This window comes from Schistocerca americana, chromosome X, assembly GCF_021461395.2.
Source record: "Schistocerca americana isolate TAMUIC-IGC-003095 chromosome X, iqSchAmer2.1, whole genome shotgun sequence".
Lineage (NCBI taxonomy): Eukaryota > Metazoa > Arthropoda > Insecta > Orthoptera > Acrididae > Schistocerca > Schistocerca americana.
Window position 1 is genome coordinate 390,972,605 of NC_060130.1, and position 14,373 is coordinate 390,986,977.

Genomic DNA, 14,373 nt, shown 5'->3' on the forward strand with positions numbered 1-14,373 from the left:
GAAGTTACTTCTACTGCAGCGTCCTCCCTACCACGAGATCCTCACTTCATTTCATCTTGACAACCCAGGCAATCGTACTTTCGATAAAGGGCGTAAGCGTGAAATAATTTTGGCACGTACTGCAACGAGTGTGTTACGCATTCTATGGACCTCGTGGCCGAAGTTCTTTGGTGCCTGAAACAAGCTGGAGAGAACATTAAAACTTTAACGTAGAAACAGCATTGTTTTGTTAGTGAGTTAAGTAGTTTGTTAGTTACATATTTCATAGGTCGTTTGAACGGTTCATTTATCGGTATGATAAGGAACGTGTCAGTTTGCAGAATATGTTTACGTGATTAGTTTATTTAACTTATTTCTATTTTACACCTCTCGTTCCGTAGAACCAAATTGAGGAGCAAACCTCCAACGTTATGGAACGTGTCAGTACATGAAATTACAACATAAAAGTAATAACAGATAAAATAAAATGTTTATGAACCCAAAAAAGACAAGCCATAAATTTAAGGAAACGCAGTCAACAATATAACATAGGAATCAGCTTAATTTTTCAAGGAACTCCGGGACAGAATAGAAGGAGTGACCCATGAGGAAACTCTTCTGTTTCAATTTGAAATGGCGTGGATTTGAATACTTGTGGTAGCTTTTTGAAAATGGATGCTGCGGTGTACTGCACACCTTCCTTCACGAGAGTCAAGGAAGTGCGATCCAAATGCAGACTGGACTTCTGCCTAGAAGTAACTGAATGAAAGCTGCTAATTCTTGCGAATAAGCGGATATTGTTAATAAGAAACGACAGTAAAGAATATATATACCGAGAGAACAATGTCAGAATACCCAGATTAGTGAAAAGGAGTCAACAAGAGGTTCGCCCGAACTGCCTGTTTCTGAGCGAAAAATATCCTTTGAGTATGGGAAGGGTTACCCCAAAATATAACACCGTACGACGTAAGCGAATACCGTTAGAGTAGTAAAAATTGCAGCATTAAGTCACTGAACAAGATCCTGAACGTCGGCTTTCCACGGAAGTTTACTATCTACCTGAACTGTTCAGTTTCATTAATGCCCATTCTGCTGAATTAAAACGTCGGGTTTTGTTGAATTCTGTTTTAAAAACTATAAAAACTGAGACTCACTGTGATTTAGCGTTAGTTTATTTTCTACAAGTCATGAACTTATCTCATGAACTGCAGTATTTGAAACCGAGCCAATGCTGCATACAATATCCTTTACTTCAAAGCAAGTGTCATAAGCAAACAGAAATATTTTAGAATTACCTATAAAACTAGAGGGTATATAATTTATATAAATAAGGAACAGGAGTAGCCCCAACACTGACCTCTGGGTAACCCCCCATTTGACTGTGCCCCACTCACACACACCCCACATCACAGCCATTCTCAACCTTTTGAATAACGACCTTTTGCTGTCTGTTGTTAAAGTAAGAGATGAACCAATTGTGAGCTGCTCTCCGTATTCCATAGTGGTCCAACTTCTGGAGCAATATTTTGTGATCAACAAAATCAAACGCCTTAGTTTAAAAAACGTATGCCTAGAGTTCGAAACCTTTTGTTTAATCCATCCAATGCCCCACAGAGAAAAGATAATATAGCATTATCAGTTGTTAAACCACTTCTCAAGCTGAACTGTACATTTGATAGCAAATTATGTGATATAAAATGATCAATTATCCTTAGATACAAAGCCTTTTCAATAACTTAAGCAAACACTGATGGCATAGAAATAGGTCTAAAATTGTCTACATTATCCCTTTCTCCCTTTTATTAAACGACTTCACTACTGAGTGCTTTAATCCTTCAGGAACTGACCATTCTTAAAGGAAAAATTACAATTATGGTTAAGTACAGGGTTAAAATCTGCAGCACAGTACTTTAATATTCTGCTAGGCACTCCATCACATCCATGAGAGTCCTTAGTTTTCAGTGATTTAATTATTGACTCAGTCTCCTTCTTGTCAGTATCACAGAGGAGAATTTCGGACAAAAACCTCGGATGGTAATGGACACATTTTTTTAGTAGTACTCATGCAACTACACATGAAACACAGTTCTTTTTACTAGCAACCAGTTTTTAAATAGAAATTCGTCAGTGAAATAGGAGTTGTCTAGAATAAACGATTTTAAATAAGATGTAGAACTTATTGCTACCTGTCAGACATATTTTGATATTGGACTAGTGATCAAAATTTTTTGTTTCTGCTTATTGAACCTCTTTCTGAGTCCGTGACAGGTTTGGTAACTGGTAATAGGGGTCTATTCCCCTCTAGTGTTGTTCTGGGTATGGATATCACTGTTCTTTCCAAATTGTGATGGCTTATTTATGACAAATTTCATTAATGAATTCATGTATATGTACTGTGACAGCGCAGTTAAAATGTCTACCCTCTCGAAGAGGTACCCACATGACGCACATGGCTGAACAACACATATTATTGGTAGTTCGCGTTTTTGCAATCAGTACTTTAATTCTAAGTGGTGAATTACACCATAAAATTATTGCATAAGGCATTATTGAGTGGAAATACGCAAAACAAGTCAGGAGGTTTATTTGTTTGTTTCCAAGATTAGCAATTATACGAAGAGCAAAAACAGCTGAACTTAATTGTTTGAGTAGCTCGGTAATATGCTTCTCCCAGTTCAAGTTTTCATTAACATGTTGTTGTTGTTGTTTTTGTTGTGGTCTTCAGTCCAGAGACTGGTTTGATGCAGCTCTCCGTGCTACTCTATCCTGTGCAAGCATCTTCATCTCCCTGTACCTACTGCAACCTACATCCTTCTGAATCTGCTTAGTGTATTCATCTCTTGGTCTCCCACTATGATTTTTACCTTCCACGCTGCTCTGCAATACTAAATTGGTGATCCCTTGATGCCTCAGAACATGTCCTACCAACCGATCCCTTCTTCTAGTCAAGTTGCGCTACAAATTTCTCTTCTCCCCAATTCTGTTCAATACCTCCTCATTAGTTATGTGATCTACCCATCTAATCTTCAGCATTCTTCTGCAGCACCACATTTCGAAAGCTTCTATTCTCTTCTTGTCTAAACTATTTATCGTCCACGTTTCACCTCCATACATGGCTACACTCCATATAAATACTTTCAGAAACGACTTCCAGACACTTAAATCTATACTCGATGTTAACAAATTTCTCTTTTTTCAGAAACTCTTTCTTTGCCATTGCCACTCTACATTTTATATCCTCTCTACTTCGACCATCATCAGTTATTTTCTCCCCAAATAGCAAAATTCATTTACTACGTTAAGTGTCTGATTTCCTAATTTGGTTCCCTCAGCAGCACCCGATTTAATTCGACTACGCCGGCCGGGGTGGCCAAGCAGTTAAAGGCGCTACAGTCTGGAACCGCGAGACCCCTACGGTCGCAGGTTCGAATCCTGCCTCGGGCATGGATGTGTGTGATGTCCTTAGGTTAGTTAGGTTTAAGTAGTTCTAAGTTCTAGGGGACTGATGACCTTAGAAGTTAAGTCCCATAGTGCTCAGAGCCATTTGAACCATTTTTGAATTCGACTACATTCCATTATCTTCGTTTTGTCTTTGTTGGTGTTCATCTTATATCCTCCTTTCAAGACACTGTACGTTTAGTTCAGCTGATCTTCCAGGTCCTTTGCTGTCTCTGACAGAATTACAATGTCATCGGCGAGCCTCGAAGTCTTTATTTCTTCTCCATTTATTTTAATTCCTACTCCGGATTTTTCTTTAGTTTCCTTTACTGCTTGCTCAATATAAAGCTTGTATAACATGGGGAATAGGCTGCACCCCTGCCTCAAAAAAATGTTCAAATGTGTGTGAAATCTTATGGGACTTAACTGCTAAGGTCATCAGTCCCTAAGCTTACACACTACTTAACCTAAATTATCCTAAGGACAAACACACACACCCATGCGTGAGAGAGGACTCGAACCTCCGCCGGGACCAGTCGCACAGTCCCAGACTGCAGCGCCCTAGACCGCTCGGCTAATCCCGCGCGGCAACCCTGCCTCACTCCCTTCCCAACCACTGCTTCCTTTTATGCCCCTCGACTCTTATAACTGCCATCTGATTTCTGCACAAATTGTAAATAACCTTTCGCTCCCTGTATTTTATCCTTGCGATCTTCAGAATTTGAAAGAGAGTATTCCAGTCAACATTGTCAAAAGCTTACTCTAAGTCTACAAATGCTAGAAACGTAGGTTTGCCTTTCCTTAATCTATCTTCTAAGGTAAGTCGTTGGGTCCGTATTGCCTCACGTGTTCCACATTAACACCCAAAAATTGTTTCATTCTACGTATCTACTGGCTCCTGCTCGTATGCTACATCAATTCTTGGTACGACTCTATTTGTTGTACAGACTTAATTATACTACTTTTTTTTAATTTAGGAATAATTCATTTTCTGAGACCCACTTCATAATTCTGTGAAAAATATTATTTGCAATCTCTTCTGTTGCTTTCTCTTATTTGCATTAGCTTTGGTGAAGTGTAGGTGTATGCCTTTCCTCCCACAGCAGTACACACACAGTAGAGAGGAGGTTTGCGGAATGTGGCGTTTGACCTTTGGCTGGATGCTAGAGCCCGGCGGGGATGGTGCTGGCAGTGCGAACGTGCGTGTAGCGGCCAGCGGAGCCGGGCACGAGCGCGCCGGCCACCGACAGATGGGATCGGCGCGCAGACCGGCCGCCGGCCGCGGAGAAAGTCGCGCTCCACTTTCAGCCTGTTTACCGCGCTGCAGCCAATTAACTCTCATACCTTACTACTGCTCCATTTACATCCGCTATTCTTCCCCCAGCAAAGGCGCAATCTGATGCTGGTATTCGCCCAGGTTCCTAATACCAGCAGCGGCACGCGATTCGCATTACCTACAGACTACGTCGCTATCCTCTATAGAAATGCATGTCTTTTCCTTACCAGGGGATTTCAATCTGTTCGCTAAGTGTTTTGACTCTGTAATTACGACGTATAAAAACACCTTGAGGCGTTATTGGATAAATAAATTTGTAATCAATAAGCAGTGGAAAATCTAGGATGGTGACGATTGGCAGAAATATAGGAATACATACGAAAAGAGTCGTCGATTCTACTACGTCTTTCCAAACACCAGGGGAAGATTCAAATTAACCCATTTCTCTTCCACTCGGCGTATGGTTCAAATGGCTCTGAGCACTATGGGACTCAACTGCTGTGGTCATAAGTCCCCTAGAACTTAGAACTACTTAAACCTAACTAACCTAAGGACATCACACACATCCATGCCCGAGGCAGGATTCGAACCTGCGACCGTAGCGGTCGTGCGGTTCCAGACTGTAGCGCCTTTAACCGATCGGCCACTCCGGCCGGCACTCGGCGTATTATTTCCTCCTGCTGGGCGCACTCCATAGGGTAAATTCGGGAGTGCTGCAGCGCGCTGTAACACTGCGCACTCCTCTTAGTTTCGCCAAATGTCGACACTGTGTGCGCGGACCGGCACTGCAATTGCTCAGTAGACTCCAGGTCATAATAAAAGTGTTCGAGTTTCGATCGAGCAAGTTTCCATAATCTCTGGGGGATAACTGAAGTAAGTCTATAAGCATCCCTTCAAAAACATTTCAGCATCACGATTAGTTCTTAGTCTATGCTAAATAGTCAAATGTTTGCAAATGCTTGAGTAGTTGTACAAACAGTAAGCTCTGTTGGGCGTGTTTGTATTCTCGTACGGCCTTCTCGACCATCAAGGCGATGAATTTATAAGGTGTTTCATCTCTTCTCTACAGATGAGGATACATGCCGCAATTAAGTCCGGTACATACGCCGCACACTCTTTCGTTTGGCATTCTTGGGCACAAATCAAATAACAGTTTTAAATATGTGAAAACATTTCAGTTTTGTTTGAATTTTCGTTCATATGACTTAGTACGCATTTTTAGGGGGTTCACACAGCCTCTTTAGGATCAGTGCACAATATTATTCAGTAATGTAGAATATGTATATTAGCCAGTTACTTAAAATTTATTCGCTGGATATTGAAAAAATATATCTATACAGGCTTTGACTTAAAAAACAGGGAAGTTTTGTGTTTCTTTTAGAATGTGACGTATCATGAACAGCGCAAGGGATAGATGCCGCAATGTAAAGATGTTTTCTTGGTCAAATATTATGTTTAAATGTTACATTGAAAAAATCAAAAAAATGTATGTCATACACAACTGGTGTGTTTAGTTGTACAAAAATTAGAATTTTACTAAAAGTGCACCACGGGACTTCACATGTGCAATTTTGAAACTGTGGGCCATGTCTCCTGGGTTAACCCTACCATATCTAGGGGCGGGGAAGAGGGGGGGTGGGGGGAGGATGGGACAATCTGAGTGTGGAAAAATGAAATGACAACTTTTTCGCCAGAAGGGGTATTTCAGTTGTGAAGTTGTACGACTATGTGCGTTACCACTACAAACAGTCATAATCCGTGGTTGTTCATCTTATGAGCCTATGTACAGCCATATGCTATGACGATGTCAAATATTATGCCACATTGCGATATAACTTCATGATTCGTGCTAAGGCGAATCAAAACACCCAAAAAACAACTTACATGTCGAAATATACTGAGAAGAAAGAAGTCATGGGATTCTTTCCAATACCGTGTTGAACCTCCTTTTGCCCGGCGTAGTGCAGAAACACGACGTGGTAGGGACTCAACAAGTCGTTGGAAGTTCCCTGCAGAAATAATGAGCCGTCCTTCCTCTATAGCGGTTTAATTGCGAACACGTTGCCGGAGAAGGACTTTGTCCAGGAAATGACATCTCGATTATGTCACTTAAATGTTCTATGGTATTCACGTCGGGTGACCTGGCTGGCCAAATAATTAGCTCGAACTGTCCGGAATGTTCTGCAAACCAGTCGCGAATAACTGCGGCCCAGTGACATGACACATTGTCATCTCTAACAATTCCATCGTTCTTTGGGAACATGAGGTCCATCAATTGAAAATGGTCTCCACGTAGCCGAACATAACTTTTTCTAGTTAATGATCAATTCAGTTGTACCGGAGGACTCAGTCCACTCCACGTAAACACATCCCACATCATCATGGAGCCACCACCACAGTGCCGTGTTGACAACTTGTATCCACGGCTTTGTGAGGTCTGCTCCACACTCTAACCCCACCATCAGCTCATACCAAATGAAAATGGGACTCATATGACCTGTCCACGGGTATGCATGTAAATCCATTCGATATGGTCAGAATCCGAGGAGAGGCGCTGCAGGCGATGTCGTGCTGTTAGCAAAGGCACTCTCGTCGGTCGTCTGCTGCCATAGCCCATTAACGCAGATTTCGCCGCGCTGTACTAACGAATACGTTCGTTGTACGTCCATCATTGATTTCTGCGGGCAGCAGTGACAATTCTAAGCAAACTCTGCTACTCTCGGTCATTAAGTGAAGGCCGTCGGACACTGCGTTGTCCGTGGTGAGAGGTAATGCCTGGAATTGGTGTTCTCGGCACACTCTTGACACTGTGAGTCTCTGAATATTGAATTCCCTAACGATTTCCAAAAATGAATGTCCCACGCGTCTAGCTCCAACTACCATTCCTCGTTCGAAGTCTGTTAATTTTCGTCGTGTGGCTATAATCACGTCGGGTACCTTTTCATGTGAATCATCTGAGTACAAATGACAGTTCCGGCAATTTCTGTCCTTTTATACGTACCATGCGTAAGCGATGCTACGACTATCTGTTTATGTGCATACAACTATCCCATGACTATTGTCACCTCAGTGTAAATCGTAGTATAAATTGCACAGTACATCTCATACAGCGAACACGTTGTCATGTTGCACCAAACAGGACGAAAGTACTGATTGTGAAAAATTTAGAACATAAGAAGACATTGTATTTTAGTTTGCCAAGTCTTCAGAACTGAAGGCATTCAAACTAGACTCCAGATAGGTTAGCTAGTGGCCCAGTTGTGTGGTACCATTTGAAATGGAACAAAATTCTATGATGGATCGAAAATTCAGCATTGATTTCTGTGACATTTGGTGAAGGATATTTTTATTACAGTTTTAGCAATGACTAAGTAAAGACAGCAGTAGTGGTAGGTTGTTTGCATCGTGTCACAAGGAGACGGTTAATCTGAAACCAGGAATATTTGTGCACAGTGGTAATATCTAACAGCATATCAAGACTTGGAAATATGTAGTGAAGTGGGAATAAGACTATTATATTTAATAGAAACGATGTCATAGAAAATAACAAATGACAGCACAGGCTGCTGAATACATGTGGATGCTAAGCCATTTTCACTTTTTCACGTGCAAGCAATCAAAATTATAACCAAAAATCAGGAATGGCAAAACGCTCTGATTTGTTTGTTGTCGATCGGATTTAGAACGATGCTGATTTCTTTTTGTTTGTAAGATACAAGCTGAGAAACCCGCTATTGCCCGGATATTTATTTATTGTAGTCATGTCTTAGTCCATCTGTTCTTGCCCCTCTCTCTGTCCGTCTCCTCCTACTCCCCCCACCTCTCTTCCTACCCATCTCCTCTCTCTTTATCTATTCCCCCTATCCATGTCCATCATCGTAAAACGATATATTTTTCTAGGTACATTCAGCAGCATATGTGAATGCCGTCTGCAAAATATATTTCGAATAAGGTTAGCAGCAGCGAAGTAATAAATTTAAATGCCTTGCATGATGGGGTAGTTTCTCATTCATTCAGTGATGTCGTATCGCCCGAACTAAATGTTGTACATAATGTAATTTTTCTGGTTGATTCAGTGGTGTATGTGAATATTGTCTCCAAATCTGTCACGAATGCAGTTAATACTAAAGAAGTAATAAATTCAAATAAGTTAAAACGTCATGCTTCACGTGACAGTTTTACTGCATGAGCAGCGAAAATGTAGTAATCGACAAACTATTTTCTTTTCATCATTTTGTTGGGTCGTCAGCGAGAAAAAGTTTCGTAAAGGTTTGAAATTATGTGTAAAGTTTGTTGCGACTCTCTAAGTGCTCTCATTCTGAAATACTGGGTAACTAAAGCTTGGGTACTGTCGAGTCGTGGGCTAGACTGCTTTTTCATCCTCACCTCCACCTCTTTAGTAGACGGGTGGTTCTTACCCGCTTAGTGATTCTTTCCCGACATTAAATGACCAGTGCACCAAGTTTCTTTGAAATCGGTCCAACGGTTTAGGAGGAAATGTGGGAAGTACATACATACATCAATTTTTATAAATTTTAGGATTCTTGTCATAACTCCTGGGTTGGAACGATGTAGTTCCAAGCAACTCTGAAGGTGATATTGTTCCAAGTCGGCATTTTCTACTGAGTCTTCTGCAGGAATACTTACATTATTATTGACTCATATATAAATGTACATGTACTGATGTACGTAAATTTTTATGTGAGTCCCTTATATTTCTATAACTTTTTGGACATGTTACGAGTTCATTATTCAGTTTAGAATATTTTTGAATTGAGAGTTCAAGTTAAATGCCTGTTATCTATGTGAAGTTACTGTAACGTTATAATAATAAGTTTCATTCGCGACAATGTCGCAGCTTGTTACAATAATAGTCACATAATGACAATTTGGAGATAATAGATATAGTAGAGACAAAATTCGATTATGTTATGCTAGTTCACAGTACCACGTGGAGCTAGAGATTGTGACTGATTCTTATCTTTTTTACTGATGGCGTGTGAATGGACTTCTGCTAAATCCTTCATACAGTAGATAGATTTACATACAATTAACTAAACACCATCAAAAGTGCATAACTGTTCCATAATAGCCGCTGGCGGCAGTAAGATTAACGAAGTATGTGGAATGGCTGCTAGAGTTTATTTATTGTGCGACTGAATTGTCAGTCTGTTACTATTATGTAGTTAACCCATATATGCCCAAAGAGCCGAAAATTGCCCTGATGCGACTCAATGAGGTCATCATATTATTCTCACTGGTCAGATCATAAGAAGATGTGTGCTTTGTAAAAATAAAGCTCTTAAAACGTGCCCAAAATGTAACGTAAATGTGCGAGTCAAGTGCTGTGACAGTTTGATGCATAAAGATATGTTTTCGGTTCCTTACCTAACTAATATAATTCTTTAATAGTTCATACCTTGTAATAATGAAGACTGATTTTTAAATTTCTAATAATAAACACCGAGTCGCGTAAAACATGTTATATCTTGTTAATTCCTATTCCACAGTAATGTGCGATCTTATATGCCCATGGGGTCATTGTCGACACAGTGAAAACATCTCCTTTCAGACCTCACAAATACAAACTACTGTTAATGAAGTCTGACATTGTCACTGAGGAGACGGCGGTCTTATTGTGGTTTATTAAATATTTTTTAAATAAAAAGACTTTTAATGCCAAGACCGCAATTTTACCATCACAATTAAAGTACGACAGCTAGTTTGGGGTGCTATCTGCAACCACCTTCAGATATACAACACATGGAGAACACATAGCCTAAGAAAATTACGTAAAATCAAGTAGAATACAAAAATACTGTACAAAATCTGAGCAGAAAATATAATAGGGAGCCAATTCTAAAAGTAAAATGGGACATTTAAGAAACCCATTTAACAATGTAGTGCAACATATGTTAATGCTTATAAGATAACATACCATTCAAAATGAGAAAAAGCTATGAATATGTATTGGAAAGTATTATTAGCTGTGGTCATGCAATAACACACATTAGCAAATACGAAGACAATAACAGTAAGTAGTTTAAAAACACGTTTTTAAATTATGTTCTGTTATTGTCTCGGTATTTACGAATGCATGTTATTGTATGACTACAGTTACATGTTTATAAACATGTTTTTAAATTACTTACTGTTATTTTTTTGGTATTTACGAGTATATTTTATTGTGTGACTACAGCTAATGATGTTTTCCAACGAATTTTCACCGCTTTTTCAAATTTTGAACGGTATTTTGTCTTATAATCATTAACACATTTTGTACTGCACGTTAAAAGGATTTGTCAAATGTTCACTTTTGCTTTTAAAATCTGTTCCCCATTATACTTTTACCCAGTTTTTGTACAGTATTTTTGTATTCTACTTGATCGTAAATACTTTTCTTTTGTTACCTTTCCTCCATGTGTTACAGATCTGAAGACGGTTACGGATGGCAACCGAAACTTGTTAGCATACTTTAATTGTGACAGGAAAATTGCAGTCTAGGCATTAAAAGGTTTTCTTACTTTAAAAAATTTATTTAATAAACAAATTACTGTTACAGCTGTTGCCTATGATCAGTAATAAATGACACATGTGAAAATTGTATAACTTAATCTAAAAAAAAGTTCTGAGCGTACATGGGTTAAACGTGACGAAAATTTAATTGTGACTTAAGGCCGAAATTCAATTAAAGATAGGAAAAAAGAAGAGTAGGAAAACTACTATAGGAACACTGGCTGGGACGAAGGAGTGAAAGGGGGTGCCGCCTGATAGAATTTTGCAGAAGCATCGTTAATTATTGCGAACACTTGATTGTAGAATCATAAAAGAAGGTTGTAAATTATACGTGCAAGAGACCTGGAGATATGGAAAGACTCAGACTGATTGTACATATAACGATAATGGAGACATTTCGAAACTTGTTCTTAAGCTGCAAAACATTTGCAGGAGCAGATCTGGATTCATTTGTTATGAACTACAGGTAAAAGCTGCAAAAATGTGGAAAGGTAGGAAATGAAGGAGATGGGCCCAGGATAAATATAAAGAAACAGAGGTGGTTGAAGTTTCAAAAGCAGCTTTACGCAACGATTGATTGGAACACGGAAAACTGTACAACAGAAGGCGAACTGAAAGATGAAATAGTGAAGGTAACAGAGGATCAAACAGGTAAAAGGACAAGGATCAGAGACAACCGAACAGATACTGAATTTAATTGATGAAAAGAGATTACAGACGTCAAAAAATTACGTTGACAGAAATTGCGATATTGCTAGGCTGAAAGGTCTAGAGGACAAATGATAGGCTGCAGAAGCACGTATGACTAGCGGAAAAATAGATGCCGCCTGCAGGACAGTTAAAGAGACATTTGGAGGAAAGAGAAGCATCTGTACGAGTATCAAGAACTCCAATGGTATGCCATTACTAAGGAAAGAAGGGGAAGCTGAAAAATGGACGGAATCTTTGAATGGCTGTACAAGGGTAATGACCTTGAAGATAGTATTATAGAGAGGGAAGAGGAAGTAAACGATGGTGAGCTGGGAGATATTAGACTGTGACAAGAATTTCGCGGAGCACTGTGAGACATAAATCGAAACACGGCACCTGGAGTAGCCGATATTCCATCAGAATTATGGAGACCCGTTGAAGAGCATGCCACTCCAGAACTATTCCACAGCGTATGCATGATGTGTGAGACAGACGAACTACCACAATACAGGAAGTTTCAAAATAAATATTCGGGTTTTAACTCTTTCTAGTATTCATTACATTCGACTTACAGTTCATCAAATGAAGGAACAACTGAAATAGTTGTCCTTACAAATGTTCAATTTGAGCACCAATTGTCACACGGCACGCATTGAGTCGATAAGTGATTTCTTCCCAAATCCTGATCAGTGAGTTTGGAACAATTGTTGAAACAACTATTTCAGACCCCCCGCCTCTCAAAGCTAAAAATCACATTGCGTCAGATCGGGTGAACATGGAGGCTATGCAATGTAAGTCCATCATCCGGCCACTTTCACGAATCCAGCGGTCGCGTACAACGTCGTTTAACCAATGGCGTATTGACTATCGCTAGTGGGGGGGGGGGGGGGCACCATCTGCTGCCAGTTATATTTCTGTCATTCACTTTCTCCCAGTTGAGAAATGTACCATAGTTCTAGTGCATCAAGATAAGAAACACCATTTACAGTTGTATCACCGAGAAAGAAACGCCGATAAACTTTTCGCCAATATGGCACAAGAAACATCCCATTTGGGGGCGGGGTCTCGATGGTACTGTATCTCCTCGAGGGGATTTTCTGGCACACACGTGTCCACATTGTATGTGTTCACACTTCCACTTAGGTAAAATGTCATTTCACCACTGAAGAGGACATGATCCAGAAAATGTTCATCGTCATGCAGCAACATTTCGTTTGCAAATACGGCACGTAAACTGTATTCGGTAGGTTTCAAAGGTTGTAATACCTGCAGACGGTAAGGATATAGTTGTAAGCGTCTCCGTAAGTCTCCACATAGACGTCGCTGGAATTGCTAAATCAGGACTGGCCTTTCGAACTGATTTCTTGGGCCTACGCTTGAAAGACTCTCTCACTCTTTTACTTTGCTGCTAGTGCAGAAGACACAGGAAACGGTGCGTCACAAAGAAATATAAACAAAACTTTGTCAGTTGCTCTTTCATTTGATCTAGTATTTGTAAGTTAAATATAATAAACCCAACAAAACATTAAACCCCGGATAATCATTTTGAAACACCCTGTACTTAACGAAAAAATGCATAAATCCAATTTCAAAGAAGGCAGTTCCTCACAGGTGTATTTTATTACTTCACTATTAGCCAAATACACTATAGCTCCAAAATATTGACACGAATTATGGAAAAAATCGTAGGATCATTTTGGCTTCCGTAGAAACGTGCAAACACGCGATACAATACTGACCCTAGTATTTATGTTACAAAATCGATTGAAGGAAATGGTACCTGTGTTTATAACGTTTGTAGACTGATAGAAAGGCTTTGACAATACTGACTGGAATACACTCTTTGAAATTCTAATGGTACCAGGGGTATAATACAGGGAGCAAAAGATAGTTTACAACTTGTAATGAAACCATATGGAAGCTATAAGAGTCGAAGAACATGAAAACGATGCAGTACTTGGAAACGGAGTGCGGCAGTGCTGTAGCCTATTCCTGATGTTATTTAATATGTTCATTGAGCAAGCAGTAAAGGAAATCATGAATAAATTTGGCTAGGCAATTAACATACAGGGAGAAGTGATCTAAAATTTGGATACTGACTTATTAATTCATAAGATGTAAATGTCGTGTGACTAGGGCCTCCCGTCGGGTAGACGGTTCGCCGGGTGCAAGTCTTTCGATTTGGATTTGACGCCACTTCGGCGATTTGCGCGTCGATGGGGATGAAATGATGATGATTAGGACAACACAACACCCAGTCCCTGAGCGGAGAAAATCTCCGTCCCAGCCGGGAATCGAATCCGGACCCTTGGGATTGACAGTCTGTCGAACTGACCACTCAGCTACCGGGGGCGGACGTTTACAAGATGAACATCAACAAATATAAAACGGTAATGGAGTGTAAGGCGAACCTGACGGAATTTGATCAGTAAATGCGACGCTTGATGCAGTCACAGGCATATGATGAAAAGATA